General features: G+C 45.8%; 2 long non-coding RNA genes across 2 annotated transcripts in view; one reads left to right on the forward strand and one right to left on the reverse strand.

Annotated features, from left to right (window-relative positions):
* The first annotated feature begins 1,399 nt into the window (after window positions 1-1,399).
* The window catches only part of LOC139083351 (uncharacterized), a 124,503-nt gene continuing 104,110 nt past the window's right edge, over window positions 1,400-21,792 (forward strand). The window contains exon 1 of the long non-coding RNA XR_011539992.1: window positions 1,400-1,533. This is a non-coding gene — a long non-coding RNA (uncharacterized lncRNA). The remainder of the gene's footprint in view (window positions 1,534-21,792) is intronic.
* Window positions 1,785-13,961, reverse strand: LOC139083350 (uncharacterized). Its single transcript, XR_011539991.1, has 4 exons — window positions 13,355-13,961; window positions 12,504-12,565; window positions 4,537-4,650; window positions 1,785-2,239 (listed from the first exon to the last, which is right to left on the reverse strand). It is a non-coding gene; the product is annotated as an uncharacterized lncRNA (long non-coding RNA).

Genomic DNA, 21,792 nt, shown 5'->3' on the forward strand with positions numbered 1-21,792 from the left:
TTTCTCTATACCAATTTTGTGAAAGTTTACTCCCACGAGATCTCTTGAGTTATTGTGTTGCTTACTTTCATTGAGAAGTTAATAAACCTCCCTAGGATTCTGTAAGCAGACATTGTCTCTGACCATGACCCTGGTGACCCCAGGGAGACCCCGCTCTGGAGTTGCTGGGTGAGAAGTCTCAGTTTTGGTGCTTACATTCCTGGGAAAGCTGGACTTGAACATGGACCACCTTATTTACCAGGATTCTAGGAAGCTTAATTTTTGTTTTCGGCTCCATGAAGGGTCAGGTGTGTTATTTGGCCATTAACGACACAGTCTCGGAAAAGTCACGTCATCATCCTGACTTCAGTTTCTTCATCTGAGAAATGAGAGGGTTACAAAGATAATGTCAGAGGATATTATTCACCTCTAAAAGTCTCTTATTCTAAGTCTGGGACCAACAGTTTACATCTCTGACTCTATTTCCTTATCCTCAAATGGGGATAATCATACCCACCCTTATCTTCTAATCTAAGTGAAAGCACTTAGACCTCTGAGGAGGAAAAGCATTACATAAATCCAGAGCAGAATCATTATTATATTCTGTTCTCTCCTCGTCATTCATCCTTGCCTGCTCTGCAATTATGCCCTTGGGTGAGTTATGTGAACAAGTAGTCACACCTAGCACGTTTCTTGGGTGATGGAGCATTCTGATTGTGCTGGTGGAAAAGACACCAAAAGTCTTTATTTAGTTATTTTAGTGTGGAACTCTCTATCTATTTAGTATACAAGCCAAAATTGGAACACATTAGTACCTCTAGAACATAAGATTTGTGGTTGTTTGAACTTTGTAGTTGGTTTTCTTGACCTTGAGTTTCTGTGGGTGTTGTTTTGACCAGCTCCAGCCTGGGAAAGCACAGCATGAGTTCTCTTGGACTCTCAGCGAGACCCTGATAAGGCCCCAAACTCTGACACCACCTGGGGTTCAGAGTAAAACCAGGCTCCCCATGCCTGGAAAATGTGCACAGCCAAGTGTGCATAAATACCACACCTAGCTGAACACACACACACAGGTTTATAATTGCTTTCATATTTTCCCACTGTAGCCACCAGAGGCCTCCCAAATTATGGTTGATTTTTATGTCAGTGGAAATCTACTGGGAATTAACAACAAAAATCATTTTAAAATTGAATCGAATGCCTACGACAGTTCAAAGTCGGTTACCTTGTTCATTCAACATTGCTATTCATGCAAAATGTCATGCAAATCAGTCCTTATTTACTGAGCACTTTGCTTCAGCAACCAAAAAAATGCTGAGAAAAAAATTGCTTATGTTTAGCCATCTATTTTTCCAAAAATAGGACAGCAATTAAAGTAGTACCACATGATGTGACTGATGATATCAGTGCAGGAAAAGAACGCCATCTCAGTGGCTGGTGCTCAGGGCTGAGCATCTGTCCCTCGTCAGGGGCTGGGCACAGCGTCCAGAAGAGAAGTCCTGGAGCAAGGGCCATGAGCGATGAAGATACTACGCAGGACACAGGATGATGAAGGTATCCTTTGTGGGGAATAATCAGGACGACTGTGCCTTCCAACAGGGGACCTTAGAGAGCTTTTGGGAACCCGATTTCACCTCTGTGGTCCTCAGTTCCTTCTACGAAAATGAGAGGTTTGAGCCACGTGGTATCTAAGTCCTTAAGGTTCTGTGACCATTTTCTAAAGCATTTAGGACCCCGTATCGTGCCTCTGTTATATGCAATTGCAACACAAGGTAATTTGCAAACGTTTTATTACTTAACCCTCATGACTCCCCTTTGAAGTACGAGCCAGCTCCATTTTATAGATGGTGAAACTAAGCTCAAAATAGTGAAGTCACTTGCCAATGGTCACAATATTGTGACAAAGCCAGGATTTGCACTCAGATCAGATTGATTGCAAAACTTCTCACTGCCTTATCCTATCTTTCATGCATTCCTAAACTGAGAGAATAAACTCAATTACCCAATGTAATTTAACTCCTGGGGTGTAGTATTGATTGCTGGTTGCTGTATCAGTTAAAAATTGCACTGGTGGTAAGCAGCCCAGACAAATAATGGCTTCAACATACACTAGTTTATTCTCCCACATAAGTATGGATATAGGCTGAGCTCTTTCTGTCATTCTGCTTTACCATATCCTAGGATGTGGTTTCCATCCTCAAGGTCGACTTATGGTCCAAGATGGCTGATGGAGATCCAGCTATCACATTTGGATTGCAGGCTGAAAGGAGGAAAGCAAAAGAATACAGTTGGCAGGTCTCCAAGTCGAGTTTTCTTCGTTTAAGCAGCATTTCAAAAGCTCTGCATGGTCCCTCTGCTTAGATCTCCCTGGCTAGAATTTAATGACATGGCCACACACAGTGGTGAAAATGTAAAGCTGACAAATGTAATCTTTATTCTGGGCAGTTAACTGCCCAGTTAAACACAAGGGTTTATGTTGTCATGGAAGAAGAGGAAATTGGGTACTGGGAAGCAAAGAGCAGGTTTTGTTATAGTTACCAACCTCACAGCTACCCCTGGATCTTTCCTGCTGCTGGGTCCCTGATTTTCTTCAGGTCCCAGCCCTACCCCAGCCTCTCAGGTAATCCTTAATAGTCAGACTCAGTCAGGGTGGTACCACTCTCCTTGCCTGTGATGCCTGTGATTGGTTGTGATTAGGCATATGACTAGTTCTGGACAACGAGATATCAGAGGGCTTCTGGAAAAGGTTTCTTTGCTCTTAAAAAAGTGATGCTTGGAAAAAGACTGACTTTCTTCTTCTACTGGACATTGTAGCACGTGGTAATGACACCTGGAAATATAGCGGCCATCTTTGTAACCCTGTGGAAAACCTACTTCTGAGAATTAAGCTGTACTTGGAGTATGGCAGAGGGGAGAGACGGAAAGAAGCTGGGCTCTTGGCGATGAGTTGACCAACTCTGGAGCTGGCCTACCAGACTTCTTATGAAATACATGTCCATATTGTTTAAGCCAGTTGAATCAGGGTATTTTCTTCCTGCAGCCAAAGGTATCCTGACTGATACACAAGAGGAAGAAAGGAAGAGACCCATTCCTTTATGCCCTCAGGATGGCAAGCTAGACACCAATCTATGTCTGTCTTTGGACTGAACACTTGTATTGCTCTATTTCTTACAAGAGGTACCTTTGTTTTTGATTTCCTTAGAGAGGAGAGCTTTATATAGAGGATTTAATAGGTTCAGGTTAGAATCAGAATATTTTAGGATTACAAGGGACTTCTTCACTCAAGGATCAAAGAGAGTCAACGATTTCTCCAGGATCACATACCAAGTTAGGGGTAGAAGTGGGATGGGGGCCAGCCTTCTGGAGACTTCTCTGAAGAACTCTTTCACCATATCATTGTCCCTCTCCCCTCCAGTCCAACTACTGCTGCAAGGACTGAAATGCCGTGGGTCTGTCTTGGTCATGGTTTGAACTCTTCCAGAGAGATGGCCCTCTTGGCCTTGCTTTCTGCCCCGTGCATATGACTCCTCTCCGTGTCAGGCTCCAGGGCTGGCCATGTCGGGAATGATGACTTATAATTGTAGGCAGGAGGTGATTTTCAGCTTCAGCTGTTGCCAACCACATCAGCCATGGCTGTCACCCTTCCCCTCTACCTCCTCTTGCCAAAGCATGCTGGAAATCATTAAGGTGGCCATGTCTCCTTCCCTTGAAATCAGACCCCAAAGGGTTTCCCTGCACTCAAGCCCCATCTGCTCTTCATTCCAGACCATGTCATGTCACAATTATTCCCAATCATGTCTCATTTGGCCAGTCAGCACGCACCTGAATGGGAGAAATTCCCCCACCAAGAGTCAGAAGTGTGCAGCTGTACAGGGCTTTCGGGGAGGTGCTCTGGGACTGAAGTGACAGGATCAATCATGTTCTGGGGATATTCTCCAAGAGAGGCAGCATGGCAGTCGTGGGACTGGAAGTCAGAGGGACCTCGCTAAGCCACCTGCTAGTTGCAAGATCTTAGACAGGCTATTTAAATTCCCTGTGCCTCATTTTCCTCACCTGAAACAGTGAATATAATAATACCTACCTTGTAGAATTTGAATAAATACTAAATGACATAATATATATAAAGTACTTAGCATACACTCAATAAGCAATTTTAAAAAGTATCTAGAAGGCACTCAATAAACTATTAATTTAAAAATAAACATTTGGGGGCTGGCCTGGTGGTGCAGTGGTTAAGTTCGCACAATCTGCTTCAGTGGCTGAGGGTTTGCCGGTTCAGATCCCGGGTGCAGACAGGGCACCGCTTATCAAGCCATGCTGTGGCAGGCGTCCCACATATAAAGTAGAGGAGGGTGGGAATGGATGTTAGCTTAGGGCCAATCTTCCTCAGCAAAAAAAGAGGAAGATTAGAGGCAGCTGTTAGCTCAGGGCTGATCTTCCTCAAAGAGGAAAAAAAAAACATCCAGCATGGAGCTACAATAGCATTTAGGCTTCAACTTGTGTCTTGTTTTTTTCTGAGTTAATGCTCTTTGCTCCTCTGTCTGACTTGATACTTACTGGTTCCCTGCAAGAGGTTGTGTCCCTTCTCCCCAGTCATAGATTCTTAGCGTTGTTGGGAACTTGGAGCTCTGGGTCAGGATCTGCTTAGTTCCGGCCTCTCATGTACTCTTCCTGAGCAAACAGGATCAAGAAAAAGGAAGTCAGTCTAACCGTTGGAGCCTGAGTTACCACCACCCCATGAGTTATCATCACTTTGCCGGGAGAAAATATCTCCCGTGAGATTATGGAGGCACCAGAAAGAATGGCACCCTGTTAAGGGCTTATGGTACAGGTTAGCCTGGCTCTAAGTCATCCTCCGTCTATCCAGGCCATTCTGGCCTTCTTCAGCTGGGCTTGTCCCCTTTCCTCCGAAGTCCTCCTGGAGCTTATCTGGCCTTTCAAAGGGTAGATAATCCTGGAGAGAAGGCAGCCCCAGGTATTATCTTAATCACCCATAGCAAGAGATGGAACTAAAGGGATGAACTGGGACGAATAACAGAAATGGTGTCCCCTTTGCTCTACTCACTGACAACTCCATCTCCTGACATGACGACCAATTTTATGTGACTTTGAGAACATAATATCATCTTTGATGTTTACCATCCTCCCTGGAGGTGGAATGAGGGGTTTTGAAGACCCCTCCCATGAGACTCTTAGGTTTGATCAACAATGACCTCATAATAGCTGGTAAATTTGGTTAATCCCATTAATGTTCTTAATTTAATTGCAGTGGTCATATTAGCTTCCTGTTCAAACACAGCCATATTGTCCACCTCTGGCTGTGAGTTTCTTGTCTGTACTGACGATTTAGGGATGTAAGCTCTGCTGCGGTGAGCACAATGTCTACACCAGCACAAGCATCCTCAAATCAACGTCACCATAATTCAGAGAATGCCTTTCATGTCTTCCACAGAAAACAGGTTAAGAAAATAGTAAATGAAAAAAAAGTCAAACAGATTCTTAAGGGAAACATTTGCTATTTCAAGGTTTGAGTAGCTGGAGGGTATCTTACAACAAAGTCAGGTAGTCCTCCTATCCTGGGGACTCTTGAAAAATCCCCGATAGGCACTTGTTCCAGAGATTGGCCTGAATATATGGAACAAACGCTGCTGGGACAGAGATCCCACTGCACTGTCAAGGGGCCAGACCCTGAAGACTTCTAGAAGCCGCTGTCCTCACCTGGCATCTGGTCTGAAATACCAGAGGACATGCTGGGAATTGGTGAAGGACGGAGAAGGATGTCCTCAGGAACAGGGCTCACGGAGGCTCTTGTGACACAAGTGGTTGTCTCCAATTTGCCCCCAAAGATTTTCACAAGGGAGGGGTGGCGCCGGCTCTGGAGTGCACTGATCTTATCCTATATCTGCAAGAGCCCTCTTGTTCTCCGAGCTCCACAATTCTACTTAGAGGCAGTAGATGGCTCCCTCGGCAACACGGAGGGCCAAGCTGCTTGGGTGCTGAATCTCCATCCGCTGCTGGCTCACACCCTCAATTCCTTTGTTCTTTGTCTTGATTTTCCCCTAAGGTGTGTTCATCAATGTAGGTCCTTCCTTTTACATTTATTGTCTTTTTCACTCTCCACTGGCTTTTGATTCTCAATTTTTAGCATTCTCCAGCCTCTTTCTCTCCTCCTTATCCTCCCCCTGCATTTTCCTCCCTCAAGCTTTCCCTCCCCACTGCTCTACCCACCAGTTTTATTCTTCATTCTCTCTCCCTTGTTATCACCCTACTTTCTCCATTCTGTTGTCTTTTTTCTTCCTCACAAAGCAGTCTCTGAACATCTTTTAAGACAGATGTTCGTGCTCTGATAAAAACAAGAACCTGACACAAATATTTTACTGAGAAAGCCTACTCTCCACTCATCTTTAGGCCCCGCGGTGGCTCACATGCCCGTGTCCGGTGGTGTTACTCACCAGGCACATAGTTAATGTGCTGTTTCACTCCAGAATAAGATTGGCTTTCCCAAGACCAGTTATTAGTTTCTGAAGTGGTCCATTATTTTAGATGAGGAAGCTGAATGGTAGAGCTTGGTGTAATACAAAATATGTAGCAACCAAGCTGAAAAGAGGACTCCTGGAGATAACCGGGATGAGGCTTGGAGGCCAGAGCCTTTGGGAGGTCCTCCCTGACTCCCAAACATACGTTAGATGTCCACATACATGCTGGCACTGTGTGTTTATCCCCTGCCGTCCTGCAAAAGATCCTGGTGAAAGCCTGTCTCCCGAGTAATTTCTTTGCTCCCTCACCTCTAGAGCGGTGGATTTCTGTGAGTAGCCACCGTGAGGAGTCCTATTCATATGTGAAACCAGAGAGCATTTCATTTTAAATAGGTATCCTAATTAATGATCCAGCATTTCTTTCCAACAAACACTTCTAGGCCTATGCTAGGATATATAGGTATTAGGGATACCAAAATAAATGAGCATGCCTCCTGTCCTTGAGGAACTGACAGTCTGCTGATATATCTTTCCCCAGTCTTGAGTTCAATTTTTCCCAAATCCCAAATTTGGGCTAACTGTACAGTTATCTGAAACAAGGACTGTCCTTGGTCCTCGGATACACCCTTCCAGCCCCGGTGGATGTGAGCTGTGACATCTGCTAGTGTGGTCCATGGGACTGGATGACAGACTCACTTCCGCTGGAAGTTTCCAATGTAGAATTTACCCATGGTCAGTGCCAATGGATTCTCCTAACCAGGAATTGTGTAGAAAATGCTCTCAGGTATGGTGTATGTTTTCTGGAGATTATCATCCCCGCCTGATTTTTATATGCAAGGAGGTCCACAGCCTGTTTTTTTCCAGAATTATTTCCAGAATTGTGAACAGGTTTAAAAATCACTTAGTTCTACCGCCAGCGCCAATGGCCTAGTGGTTAAGTTTGGCACGCTCTGCTTTGGTGGCCCGAGTTTGGTTCCCAGGTGCAGACCTATACCACCTGTCTGTCAATGGCCATGCTATGGCAGTGGCGGCTCACTTGAAAAAAAAAAAACAGAGGAAGATTGGCAACAGATGTTAGCTCAGGGAAAATCTTCCTTGGCTAAAAAAAAAAAAATAATTTAGTTGTAAAGCTACATTTAGTTCACAAAAATGTCATTGAGCTCTGCTTTGGTTACCAGAGTCACTCTTATCCATAAAGTCACCTTGCTCAGGAACTGGTCCAATTTAAGGGAATCAAAAACCCATTTGCCCCACAGGAGGAAACTTTTGGGCATGACAGAGAGGTTCATTATCTTGAGTGTGGCGATGGTTCACAAATGTCTACCTAGGCCCAAACTTATCAAATTGTATACATTAAATACAGGTGGTTTATTGTGTGTCAATTATATTTCAATAAAACTTAAAAAAAACCCACCAGGCCCCAAATATCTCCCTTTCCTCTACCTGAAAGTCATCATTTTGGTTTTTTTGACTGTCTTCGACTTTATCAGTCAGATAGTCACTTGGTTCTCTCAGATTTCATGAAGAAAACAGGGCTAGGAAAGTTAAAAATACCCCCAATAGATTTCACACTCTTGTATCAGTTCAATCAATTTACTTGCTTTTTAACAACGGGGCTTCTGAGCTGTAAGTGGACAGAACTGGAGTTCAGGTGAGGCAGGGAAAGACAGAAAAGTCATTTTGGAGTCTGGGGAAATGTGGAGGGTGAGGGGACATGATGAAGTCACTCAGCAACCCACCAGATTCTGGGGAGGGGGACCCAGGAGATAAAAGTGGTAACGTGCATGAATTTGTGTCAACGGTCAACCCTGTTATTGATCAACAAGCTGTCCCCTCATTCTTCTATTCATTAGTGTAAATGGAGATCTGCTGGAGGCCTTGAAGTCAGGCAAACACGGGCATGAGAAGTTCGGGCACTGATTAGATGTACGACCTTGGCTAAGTTTTTCAACTGACCTTAACTTGACTTTCCTAGTGTGTAAAAGAGTCTGAGAATATTTATCTCAGATGGGTGTTGGGAGGCCCAGATGGGATAATACGGATGGAGAGCTTTACCCAGTGCCTTGCACATAGTAGGGCCTATGTGTCTCCCATTCCCCTCCAACCTTTCCTTACGTAAAAACCATTTTTTTACCTATATATCTTGAAGCTTCATCAAATCCATTTAAATATACGTGTATACATGCCTTTTTCTAATTACAGAAGTAATCTATTCTAATGGTTTTGAAAGAATGAAGAATACTGATCAATCAATGGGGAAAAAAATCTCCCTTCCCTACGAGTTCTTAAGAGAAAATTAACACCCCAACATATAAACATTCATTGTAATCCTCGCAGACCCCTGTTAAGGGCAAGTAGCTGTGGAGTGGATAAGATATGGGACACTGTGTCACATGAGTTTGGCTCATTACCTTTGGCCAGCTCTGATCTCCTTTTGGCAGATCCAGGTTGACACTTATTTTCAGATATCATTGTCTTATCTTAAACCAAAGGCAGAAGAAAATTGGGCATAATATTAGATTGCAGAGTTCCAGAATGCTCGCTCTGTGTTGAGAGCGCAGAGTGGATGCATCGCACGACCCGAAACAGATCTTTCCATTCTGCTGCTTCCTTTTTAATAAGGCCAGATCCAGAGTGTCCAGTCTTACTCTTAACTTCTCATTTTTTCCAGCCTCCAAGCACAACAGAATTAGTCTCTGACTTATCACTGACCCCTCTCCTTCTTCCCCTCCAGCACAGGCTCAGCCACCAAACCACGCCTGGCCTCACTGGCCTGCACATCTGCTCCAGTGTTTCTGCTGGCTCTTCAACCATCACACTGCTCGTCACACACAGAGCATCTTTTTCCCTTGCCAACCATTCCATCTCCAGTGCCAACCAACCACTCCCTTAAATTCTTTATAGAGTCATGTTTTCAAGAGCTAGAAGGGACTACAGGGGCCATCTCATCTACCCCTTCCATTGCATCAGTGTCTAGTCCGAGGCTATGTAAGTAGGGTGTGCTGCGTCTGATAGCCTGATGCCCAGGCCTGGAATGCGCTGGAAGAATGGGGCAAAACTGGAGCAAGAGATGTACTGATACGTGGAGCTGGCCAGGATCACCTGGTATCACTTACTCTTAAAGCTGGGGGCGGGGGGAAGGGGTGTTCAGGATCCCCTTAATTTTGGCATTTTTGTATCACAAAATCACTTAATTTTTGGTATCACAAAGAAAGGCTCTTCTCTCTAAACAGTTTATCTGCTTGTGTCACTCAAGCCTGAGAACTTCCTGCTCAGTTGTGTTAAGGGGATTAATTAAAGTTTCAATCCCCTTAAGGTGGTGATCAGTGTCCTCATGGCCCAGGCCACACCACATGCCTTTGCACACACTGATCCCTCTGACTAGAATGTTCTTCCCACTTTTCCTACCTAGAAAATGTCTGAGCCAATCTCTCCTCTCTGACATCTGTGATGCCCCCCTCGGTGGTCCCCTTGCCTGTCATCATGACCCTCTTACAGCCACAACAATGGAATAAGAATGATAAGGACAACCACGGTAATGGATATTTATTGAGTATGGACTGTGTGCTGGGCAATATGCTAATAAATACTCATTATTTTATTTAATCAACAGAAACAACTTCATTATGATGCCACTTTCAGGGATGAGGAAATTAAGCCTTAATGAGGTTTAGTCATTCACCCAAGGTTACAGCTAGGAAATGTGGTGGCCTGGGGCTCCAACTTAAGTTCCTCTGACTCCAGAGCCCAAACCCCTAATTATGACAGTGCCTCTCACCACTTACCATGTTGTCTTAACAATTATCTGTGCGCAAGTCTTGCTTCTTGAGGACGGGGACCCTCGGCAGATCCCCAGTGCCTAGAACAGTGCCTGGCATACACTGAGTCTTCAGTAAACAGTTGTTGAATAAATGAAGTAGGAAACAAATTTCCACGGAGCCCTCCCCTCCTCCAACAGTCCTTGAACTGAACGCAGTGACTTGGGTGGAGGAATGTTCATCCGTGCCCAGGAGCAGCAGCAGCAGATGGTGCTTCTCGGCTCGGCTCTCCCTTCACTCCTGCACTGAGCCGTGCTCTCTCCATCCCCTCTCCTCCTCTGAGGAAGCCCCATGCTCTAGGAAGATGGCCAAGGGAGGCCATGAGTCTTGCAGCAGGAAACACCTGGCTGGTCAAAGGCTTTTGCAAAGCTTTGTTTCCACAATTACCCTTTCTTTCCCTCTCTCTCTTAGATTCATGCAAAGCCAACTGGTATTTCTTTTTAAACAGCTGAGAACACCAGATGGAAGGGTAGGGGGAGGTGGAGGCACAGTGAAAGGCAGGAAGGGGACAAGCAGGGGCTGTGGATGAGGGGGGAACGTTCTGGAACATGTGATGTAGGGAAAATGCCAGACAGGTCAGCAGAGGTAGGAAAGGAAAAAAAGAGCTGAAAAAAACGAGCAGCCACCATATGTGTGCGTGCATATACATGCAGAGCTTTCAACATACCATTGAAATAGAGAAAGAAATGTTCTGGTTTCCGTAGCAACAAGGCCTATTGGTGCTTCAGCCAGAGAAACTTATTGGAAAAAACGGCATTTGCCTGTTAAGGAGCCTGATGATTTGGGAGATAATTATACAGCATTCCGCCACCACTAAAGACTCACAAATACACTCCAGAAAATATTTTAAAGAGCACGGATTGTCACAAATCCCACGAAGCCAGGGGGTGGGAGTGAGAGGCAGGAGGCAAGGAAAAAAGGCTACTGGAATGATTCTCGGTGAACACCCCGGGGCGGTGGGCATATGTGAGGGACAGGCTAGAACCAGCTCGTCTGTCAGTCATCTGAGAGCTAGTGTAAGCTGGAGGCTTGACGAGTTTGTATCTGATCCCCCGGGGCTGGTACATTGAGTCCTATTCTCTGTCCCTTCAGGAAGTGGGTGGGTGGATCCGTAAAACCTAAGTGGTTAGACTCGCTATGAGAGAGTTTGCTGACCAGAGTGGTGGGATGGGCCTTTATTAGAGCCTTGCTACCAAAATGGAATGAACCATGTGAATCTCAGAGGCCATCTGGTTCCTCTGATGGGGCGGGACAAAAGTGGGAAGTCCTTAAAATTGAATAGGGTAATGTAGAAGCTTGCTAAGGGTAGAAGGAGAGGCAACACATAATTACTTTGTACTCCTCATACCACAGGGCACAGGGCTGGGCACACGACAATTGCTAATTACAATATGCAGTGAACGAATGAAGGACTGAGTGGGTACATGGATAAATGGACAAAGGATAAATGGATAAATGGATGCTTATGGAAGTGAACTGATGCACAAATGGAAAAAGAATCATGCGTAACCAGGTCCCCATCTTCTTTCATCTTGGTCCTCCCTAGAAATGTAGTTGCAGCTCAGTTTTGTTCTCCAGAATGTGGGCATGGAGCAGGCATGCTCTCAGAGGTGGAGTCTTTGGAAGGGAGTCATGCCCTGAGATGAGCCCCTAGGTCCTGGGGCTAAAGATGGGCCAGTGTTTGCAGGACACTCTCACCTTTGAGGAGCTAGATTTTCTGCACGGGTTCTTCCCCACCGTGGATGGTACACCTGTGATGTACCCTCCTAGTGATACATCTTGAGTTAGAGAGAAGCGCTCATCCACTTCATCAAAGCACCATGGCCACTGTCTGTGGCTCTTGGGGCTCAGTGAGCTCTCAGCTTTCATCTGAATCAGTTTCCATCCTCTGGTTTCCTACAGTGCTTGGCACTGTACACTTTACACATGCCATTTATTTAATTTCTTTATTATTTGTTCTTTCCTATGTGTATGTCATACCTGTGCAACTACATAGATTATGCTCCTGAGGGGCAGAAGCCTCCTGCAGAACCTCTTCATCGTGCCAGCCCCTAGCGGAGAAGCTGGCATACCCAAAGCGTTGAAGGCTTGCAATGCTGACATCGAAGAGAAGGACACTGATCCGCAGCCTTTAAGAACTGACTGAAGGCATCAGGCTCCACCCCAAGCTAGGATCAGCTCCATTCCAACATGCTCCCTGCACACCAAACACACCTACACCCACACCTACCATTTTGTGGGTGCTGCCTGGTCTGCTTGCACATTTGGGTCTGGGCTTGAGAGCTGTGTGAACTGAGGAGAGAGAAAGGGAAGGAGTCAGGGAAAGGGATGGAGGACTCATACCCCTGTTACTCACAGGTGCTTGGCCTGTTCTTGAGCTGAGTGTATCACAGTCATGCCCCAATGGGGCCTGTCTGGGAAGGGAAGACAGAACCAGCATCCGAGAGGTTGCCTGACAGGAGCACCTGGGACACCACTGCCTCTTTACTGCCACAATCCCGGAGGTGCATTTTGCTCACACTCTGTTTTCCAGGCAAGGAAATGAAGGTTCAGAGAGGTTGAGCAAATTGCTCAAGATCACACAGGTAGTGAGTGCCATATGCTGGATTTACATTCAGGAATCACACTGTCTTAAGTGTCCAGGCTCTTGACTCCTGTCTTATATTGGCTTTTGTGACTCAGGCTCACTGAACGCACTGGAGGAAGCCAAAGTATGTTTCATTTCCCCAAATAGATGCTTCTTTCAAAATACAGCTGGTTTGGGAGCATGAAAGAGAAAATCGGATCAGAGCCCACTGCTAGTTAAAATGAAGATGAAGGAAGCAGAGTTCAGAGCAGGGAAAAACTTATAAATCTTATTTTGTGTAAGCATCATATTAAACAGATTCGTTTCCAACTATAAACAGATTTTCACATTTCCACCTCCCCCCTTTCATTCCTCTTCATCAGCCCCCAGCATCCCTAACAGACTGTTCCCTTCCTTCTTGTTTGGATTACAAGGAAGCAAAATTGGCTTTCTTTCCATTCTCCATCCCCCCACCCGCCGCCGCCTTGCACCATCTGGGGGTGCATGTTTCTTACCCCAGTTTCCATTAAAATCCTCCCTTCGCTTCCTGTCCAGCGGCCCATTCGCTTGTGCAGCTCTGCGGGGAGTTTCTCCGACGGCCGCCAGGGGTCGCAGTCGAGCAGCCGGAGCCTCCTCTCCGCAGGGGCGCAGCGGCCGCCTGCCGGGAATCGCGAGCCCGGCTCCTGTGGGTATCAGCGCCCAGCATTGATCAGGCCGCAGCTCTGCAGTGCTTTCTGGGGGAGCGAGAGGCCAGGCTCGGGCTTTTTCAGGCAACTAGAGCCCCGCCGCCTCAACCCTGCCGCCCCAGGCTCAGAGCAAACAGTGCTCAATCAAGTGGAGCGAGGGCGGCCGCTCGCCCTGGCGCAGGGTCGAGCCCTGCCTTTCAGGATTCCTAAAGAGAACAGGCGTGGGAAACCACACGGGGCCTGGGAATCAGCGGGGCCAGCGCCAGCCAGGCCTGACTTCCTCAGGAGGGGAGGGACGTGGTGCTACAGGGACAGCTCTGAATGTAAGAGGGGAGCACGTCTCCCACCCTTGTCCTCTTCCTGCCCCGCATCCCGTCAGCAGCCCAGGCCCCCCAGGCACAGTGCCGCTCTCCTCCTGCACACACGTGGACCCTCCCTGCTCACAGGGGATTTCTTGGTCACTTCACACAGTCTTGGCTCAGCCTCCCATGGTCTCCGCATGTGCCTGGAAAGCAAGGCCTCTGCCAGAATGTGATCAGATGGGATGCAGAGGAGGGGAGGGGAGCACGTGCTTCCTTTAGCATATGAATTTTTCAACGTTACATTTTCATCTCTCTGCCCTATTTCTCTCGATTCCCTCCCACTGCTCTTTTCAGAGATGGAGCTGCTGCTTAAGATTTGATGCAATTACTGGGCACCTAAGATGGAGGCACAGGGGGTAGGAAGGAGGCGAGAGGGAGCAGAGGGGAGGCGGAAGGCGTGTGCCAGCCCGGGATGCCTACAGTCTGTTAATGAAGAGAAGCTGGGGGCTCGCGGAGGCTTTTGCCGGCCTTGGGAAGCACTGTTGAGCGGTTTTATTCAAGCCAGTGAGGTGAACCAACGGAGGCCCACAGGCACCTCCGCTGCTTTTCCTTCCTCTTTTCTCCTGCCTCTCCCTTCCATCCTCCTTCCGTTTGTTCCTTTCTTCCTTCCTTAGAGACCGACGCAAGGCCACATATAGACAAATACACCTGCATAAATATATGCTTCTAATACAAGACAGATTTTGATCTTTTATAATAAGCTTTAAAGGACTAAGGAGCTATGGGAAGAGAAAATAATTTTAATGCAAGGATCTGGTAAGTTTTTTGAAATAAGTGGGATTTGAGCTGGATCTTGAGGAATGGGTAGGACTTCTGCAAGAGGAAACAAGGCATGCCAGGCAGAAAAAAGAGCTTAATGAAGACATAAAAGTGAGAGATTTCATAGCATTTGAGGAGAGTCATGAATAGGCTGCAGTGGTTCAGGGACAGGTAGAGAGGAAGGGTTGTATTGGGTGTAAGCACCCTAAGGTAGGTTGGACCAGCGATGGAGAACTCCGCATGCCCAGATGAGGAGTTGGAGCATTGTATAAAATACAGTGAAGCCATCAAAGGCACACCAGATTTGTGGTTTAGGGGGATCTCACCAAAGGATGGATAGATAAAATGTTGAGGGTCTAGTGGGGTGCTGGGCATGAGAAATCCAATAGGAGGCCATCATGGTCATAGAGATGAAGGCAGTGAGGGCCTGAATTAGGGCTGTTGCATTGGGAGTGGAAAGAGAATGTGAGAAACCATGAGGAGATGCCTCACACTTGCTCTTCAACACACCCTCCCCCATCTCTTTCCCTTCCTCCACTCTCCATCATAGCTGGTGATCTCCCATCACTCTTCAGTGAAAAATGGAAATGATTGGAGGAAGACTCTCTCTTCTCCCAATCACCAGGTCTACACATGTATCTGTGTGTGTGTACCACTGTCTCCATCTTTCCTCCTCCTGGGCAGCAAAAAGTCCCCCTTATCAAAGGCCGGTGCCTCCTCTCTGCTCTTCTAAGGAATTTTTCTTCTTCATTATGCCTCTGTCCTGTACCATCAATCTCTTCCTCTTTTAAGATTCATTCCTACCAACATCCAAATGTGTTCTGTTTTCCCCCATCTTCACAAAAGCTTCAACTGATGCTACATTCCTCTCTATCTACAGCGTCATTTATAGGAAAACTTCTCCAAAGTATTGTCTATGCACACTGCTTCCATTTCTTCACCTACAAATTGCTATTCAGTTTGCTCCAACCTGGCTCACAGCACTGCTTTGCCAAAATCAGTCTTCAATCTCTATTGCCCTAAACCCAGTGGGTGGTTTTCTGGTCTTACCTTGATCTTTTTTTTTTTTTTTTAAAGATTTTATTTTTTCCTTTTTCTCCCCAAAGCCCCCCGGTACATAGTTGTATATTCTTCGTTGTGGGTCCTTCTAGTTGTGGCATGTGAGACGCTGCCTCAGCGTGGTCTGATGAGCAGTGCCATGTCCGCGCCCAGGATTCGAACCAACGAAACACTGGGCCGCCTGCAGCGGAGCGCGCGAACTTAACCACTCGGCCACGGGGCCAGCCACTTACCTTGATCTTTTAATAATATTTGGCACATTTGACCCCTTTCTCCTTCACGAAACTTCTTCTTTCTTAGTTTTATAACATCATGCTCTCCTGGATGTTTTCTATATCACTGGCCTCTGCTTCTCATGCAATTTTGCTGAGTCATCTTTTCCCCGTCCCTTCCCTTCTCTCCCCTTCTTTTGTCTTCCTTTCTCTTCCCGTCTTATCTGTTCTTTTCTCTTCATCTGTGCCCTACAATGGCATAAATTCCACCTCTACAGTGATGTCTTCTGAATGGATCTCCATCCCAGAGCTCTCTCCATGGAGCTCCAGGTTGTTATATCCAACTGTCAAGTTGCCATCTCCACAAAGATGTGTCATTGACGCCTTAAATTTAGCACGTCCAAAACAAAATTCTTAATTCCCTGCTGTACCCATTGCCAGCTGACCCTGTTCCTCCTTCTAATGTCCCCAGCTCATGAAATGGCATTATCATCTACCTAGTTGCTTACATCAGAAACCCTGAGTCATCCTTGATTCCTCCTCTTCCTTCATTTCCATATCTAATCCATCAGCAAGCTCTATTAGGTTCACCTACAACATATATCTCAAATTGATCCATTTCTCACCACGATCACTGCCATCCCGGCAGTTCATGCTGTCACTACCTCTTACCTGGTCTGGTACAAAAGCTTTGAACTTGCCTCCCTGCTCCCTCTCTTGCCCCCTCCTTCCCATAATTCATTTCATGCATCAGTGAAAGTGAACTTTTGAAAGCATAAATCAGATCAGATCACTGCTCTGTTTAAATGCTGCTATTTGATTTTCCATCACACTTAGAGTAAAATCCAAAGCCTTGAATGGCCTCCAAGGCCCTTCATAATCTGGCCTCTGGCCACCCCTCACCTTAATCTAGTTATGATCGCTTCCTCCTCCATAAATTCTCTCCCTATAGCTTTGGCATCTGCTGATCCTTGAACCTGGAATATTTGTTCTTCCTCTGGGTGGTTCTATGAGACATTCTCTTCTCATCCTATAGAAATGCCTTTCCTGTCCACCCTCACGCCCCTAATTATCCACATCACCCTGCTCACTTCTGTCTTAGTATTGATCACACTATGCAACACGATGCTTATTTGTCTACTGTCTGTCCCCAGAGAATAGGAAACTTATTTGTCTTGCTCACCCCTACATTCTACATTCTCAGCACCAAGAAAAGCCCCTGGCTGTGAATTAGTAGTGTTATACATTAGGTAGAAATGAATTAGTAGTGTTACACATGGGGTAGCAATGAAAGAATCTAGTGAGTCATCCCATATACAGAGTGAAGGAGAAGGGAGGATTTCATTAAAGATGAGATGGAGGGACTGGAAGAATGCTAATAGCTAACCCTGCGAGAGACAACAAAGGAGAAAGTAGAGGCTCTGGTGGGGGGTGAGTAAGGTAATGATTTCACATTCAGTGTGAGATGCCTGTGGGACTTCTAGCTATTAGATGAGGAGGTAGCTGTATAGCTTGGCAAAGAAGTGAAGGCTAGAGATATAGGTTTGGAAGACATCTACACCAAACTGACAGTGAAAGCCTGGGCATGGGTGAGACTGATTGTGGTGGGTCAGGTAGAGGGAGAGTAGAAGAGAGACAAGGACTAAACCTTGGGCACTGCCTGTCACTGGGGATGAGAGGGAGGGAGGAGCATGTGGGGGAGCCTGAGAGACAGGAGGGAAACCAGGAGAAGGAAGTATCCTTGAAGCTTAGGAAAGGCAAGATTTTAAGAAAAAATGGTAGTAAAATTTCACATCAGCTCAAGAAATGTTTATTGTGCTGCTCCTCTATGCCAAACTCCATACTTTACTACAGATCTACAAATACAAAGAAACTGTCATCTCCTGGGGGAGGAGTTAGAGTCTGTTAGGGGAAATAAGCATGTAAAAACATTTATGTAAGTAAAAAATATGCACTGACACAAAATAGCACTATGTCCTTTTACGTGTATAGCCAGGATATAAAGATATATGTGAATATGTTAGAGCAGTTTCCGGTGGGGGAGAATGAGTGCAGAATGGGAATAAAAAGGAATCAATCCATAAATAAAACAAGAGTGGAGCTCAGCCACACAAGGATGTTGAGGGCCATGAACCGAGGCTTCTGACCATTCAACCATCTTCCCACCCCAACAGCCTTGCAGTTTTTTCTTAATATCAAAAAACTTTTTTTTGATTATAAAGTGCTAAAGATTCATTGTAAGTATAAGTAAGAAATAAGCACCGTTTGACATCCCATCACCCGGAAATAGCCTATGCTAGTATTATTGTAACCATGTATATATGCATACACGTGTGCATATTTTTGGTGCCTTTCCTTATTTAAAAATTGCTAGCAGTTTCTGTTTCAAATCACCTAGGAACAGATCTCTTTGGAGAAGAACCACTTGCACGCCTCCTTTTAGATAGCAGATGTAAGGGGAGTATCCGTCTGTCCATTGTTCTAGGAGGAAAGTATAATAGAATATGTTTTGGTTGCCAAAGGCCTAAAGCTTAGACACTGGGGTGGGTGAAATTAGATGGTGAACTTCCTCAATATCTTTTTGCCTCCATTGATTTACAAAGAAGTCAAAGAACCTTTTCAAAGAAGGGGAGCGGCACTTCTTCTGTTGAGGTCGAAGGTCACTAGTACATGTCCAGTAGATTGGTGGAAACCCAGTTGGCACGAAAAGGAGAAGGAAGGGAGACATCTTGGCCAGACCTGCAGAAGGCGTTCAGGGAGGGCTGGAACCTCCCACAGCCCCTACTCCCTGGACCATGACCACACGTTGGGGAAAGGCTGTGGGTGGGTGTACACTGAAAATATCACGCCGCCAAAGAGCTTTAACATTGGAACCCAGGCCTGCTTAGCGTGAAGTGTGATGCACATGCAGCCAAGCTCAACTCATCATCTCCCATCTAACCAGATCTCCTACAGCCAGCCTGAGAGTAGCTGCGGGTCCAGTTACTCCAGCACTTTCTGTGGTGAGCAGGGAGTTGAGTACAGGGTGTTTCCTGCAGTGTGAAGAACCTAAGAAAGGATTCGTGGACCACTTTCTGGGGCAAAGGTATTGAGTGGTGGTGACAGCAGCTATAGCTCTAGGACTGGGCCTTTGGCAGATTGACCAAACCTTCCATTTTCATTTGTCTCTTTCTTGGGCAGAACAATAGTCCCTGATTGTTTTGACCTCAGTAAGAACCTACTTCTAGGACTTTTGAAGGGAGTCATCTGGGGAAGGATGGATGAATTGATCATGATTGGTGGAATGAGAGTTTAAAGGAATTTATTTAGTTTTTAAATGAAATATTAACTCGATATTTACCTGAAATGGGGGAAGCAAAACATAACAATGTTAAATATATAGATAACACACATGTTTGTATGCCACTTGTCTGTATTGCTGGGGCCACAGTGGAGAACCAGACAGAGAGTCTACTCTCTAGAACCCTGAAGTTTATGTTCTAGTAGGAGAGTAGAGAGATGAGAGATGTGTAGTAAGGAATTTGGCCTTGTCCAGTAAGAGGTTTGGCCTTTGTCTGCTCCTGGAAGGTAATCTAACCTCTAACCCCCTGGAATTTCCTAAGTAATAGGAATGTCTGTTATTCATGGTAAACCCCTCAGACCCCAACTGATAGTTTATGCAGTTGAGGTGGCTCATGGTGGGTCTCTGGGGCTGCAAGATGTCAGCCCCACCCCTGGTGGAGGGAGGAGCTGTAGTTTGATTTCAGCGATGTGGGCAATAATTCAATCAATCATTCCCACATAATGAAGAGCCAATAAGAGCTCTGGACGCTGAGGCTCACATAAGCTTTCCTGGTTGGCAATTCTCTTTGTGCAATGTCACACATCAAGGTTGGGAGGAGGCAACACTGTACCTGACTCCACAGAGAGAGGACAGCCAGAAGCTCCACCTCTGGACCCTGCCCAAACTCCACCCTATGCATCTCTTCCTTTGCTGGTTCTAATTTGTATCCTTTCCCCATAATAAATGTGACCCTGAGTATTATAGCTTTCAATGAGTTCTGTGTGTCTTTCCAGCAAATTATCAAACCTGAGGGCGGTTTGGAGAAACTCTGAATTTGCAGCTGATGTCAGAAGTCCTGGGCAGATTTAGCCTCTAGAAGACTGTGTCCTAAACCCTGCAGTTTGGCTAACTTCAGGTAACAGACAAAGGACAGACCGAAAAAATGGAGAAGTTGCTTTCAAGTAGTGATAAGTTCCTGAAGAAAATCAGAGTGATGTGAAAGAGAGCGACAGGGTGTGGGTCATTGTGAACTGGGTTGTTGAGGTCTTGAGCTGAATCTTCAATGACAAGGCGAAGCCAGTGGGACAAAGATCTGGGGGCAGAGCATTCCAGGCAAAGCCAGCTGGGGCCACAAATGGTGGGAACAAACTAGGAGTTTTCAAGAAAAGGGACACAGTTCAGTGTGGTTGGAGTGAGTGAGGCAGACAGAAATAGAGGTGAGGTTGAAGAGGGGAGTGTTTCCTATTCAGAAGGGCCTTATAGGCCAGGTCTGGCCTTTGTGTTTTGTTGTTAAGTACAGTTGGAGATTCATTGGAGGAGTAAGACAAGTGAGTGACATGACTTGCTTGTGTTTTTCACATGCATGTATAGGATTTTACATAAAAGGGATCGTACTATCCATTCCATTCTATTTTTGCTCAGGAGTCTGTAACATCCAATTGTATCTGTTTTGTACCGGAAGTGCAATGACATACTCTTGCAGAGGGAGCTGTGGGAGCACACAGGAGTGGCATTTCTAGCCTTAAGGAATCATGGAAGTTTTCCTGGAAGAGAATGCCTGAGCCAGGTCATAAAAGATGAGAAGTAGCCAGCCTAATGAAGACAGTAGTGAAGGAATCTCAGGCAGTGAGGGACCACACACAGGCAGAGAGGAGAGAAACGCAGGAGGGGGTGGGGCAGGTCACCAGTGTGGAATGCCGCAAAAGTTAGAACAGGACAAAGAGGCCACTGGAATCGATTTTTAAGAAGAGATGATCAACAATCTTTAAAAGATCAGCTTCTGGCGTGTTGTGAGGATGTGATTTAAACAGACATTATTTTTATTATTATTATTATTATTTTTGAGTTATGCAATGTCCTTTTTTTTTTTTTTTGGCTGGGAAAGATTCACCCTGAGCTAACATCTATTGCCAATCTTCCTCTTTTTCCTTCCCCGCCTCCCCAAAGCCCCAGTACATAGTTGTGTGTTCTACTTGTAAGTCCTTCTAGTTCTTCTTTGTGATCCACTGCCACAGCTTGGCTACTGACAAATGAGTGGTGTGATTCCACAACTGGGGGCGTGCTGAACTTTAACTGCTAGGCCATCAGCGCTGGCTCTTCACAGGCATTACTGAAATACAGGGACTGAAGCCACTCAGTTAAGAAGGGCTGGTGGTTATTTTAAGGATATTACAGACAGTCTAGTGGATATCCAAGAACAGGATACATGGGGATTGGTACTGGAAAGTCCGGAACCCATGCCACTCACTCTGTTTTTCACGGGGAGAAACTGATTGGCTGAGCTCGATGTATTACTGCATGTGGCCACTCCAGGTTCAATTAGCTTGGGCAGGTTGACAGTTTCAAAGAAAGGAGCGTGGATCGGGCAGTCTTTCTAAATATGTCCTCTGCAGCTGTTCTAATGATCAAGAGTACAGACTCTAGAGCGAGAGTGCTTGCTTCAGAACCCCAGCTCTACTACGGACCAGCTCTGTGATCTTGGGTTATTGCCTTCACTACTCTGTGCTCAGTTTCCTCTACTGAAAAACGAGGATGCTAATGACAGTGTTTACCTGACAATATTATTGTGAGAGTTTTAAAATGAGTTATTATGTAATAGGTAAGCACCTAGAA

The sequence above is a fragment of the Equus przewalskii genome, chromosome 5 (genome assembly GCF_037783145.1).
Source record: "Equus przewalskii isolate Varuska chromosome 5, EquPr2, whole genome shotgun sequence".
Classification (NCBI taxonomy): Eukaryota; Metazoa; Chordata; class Mammalia; order Perissodactyla; family Equidae; genus Equus; species Equus przewalskii.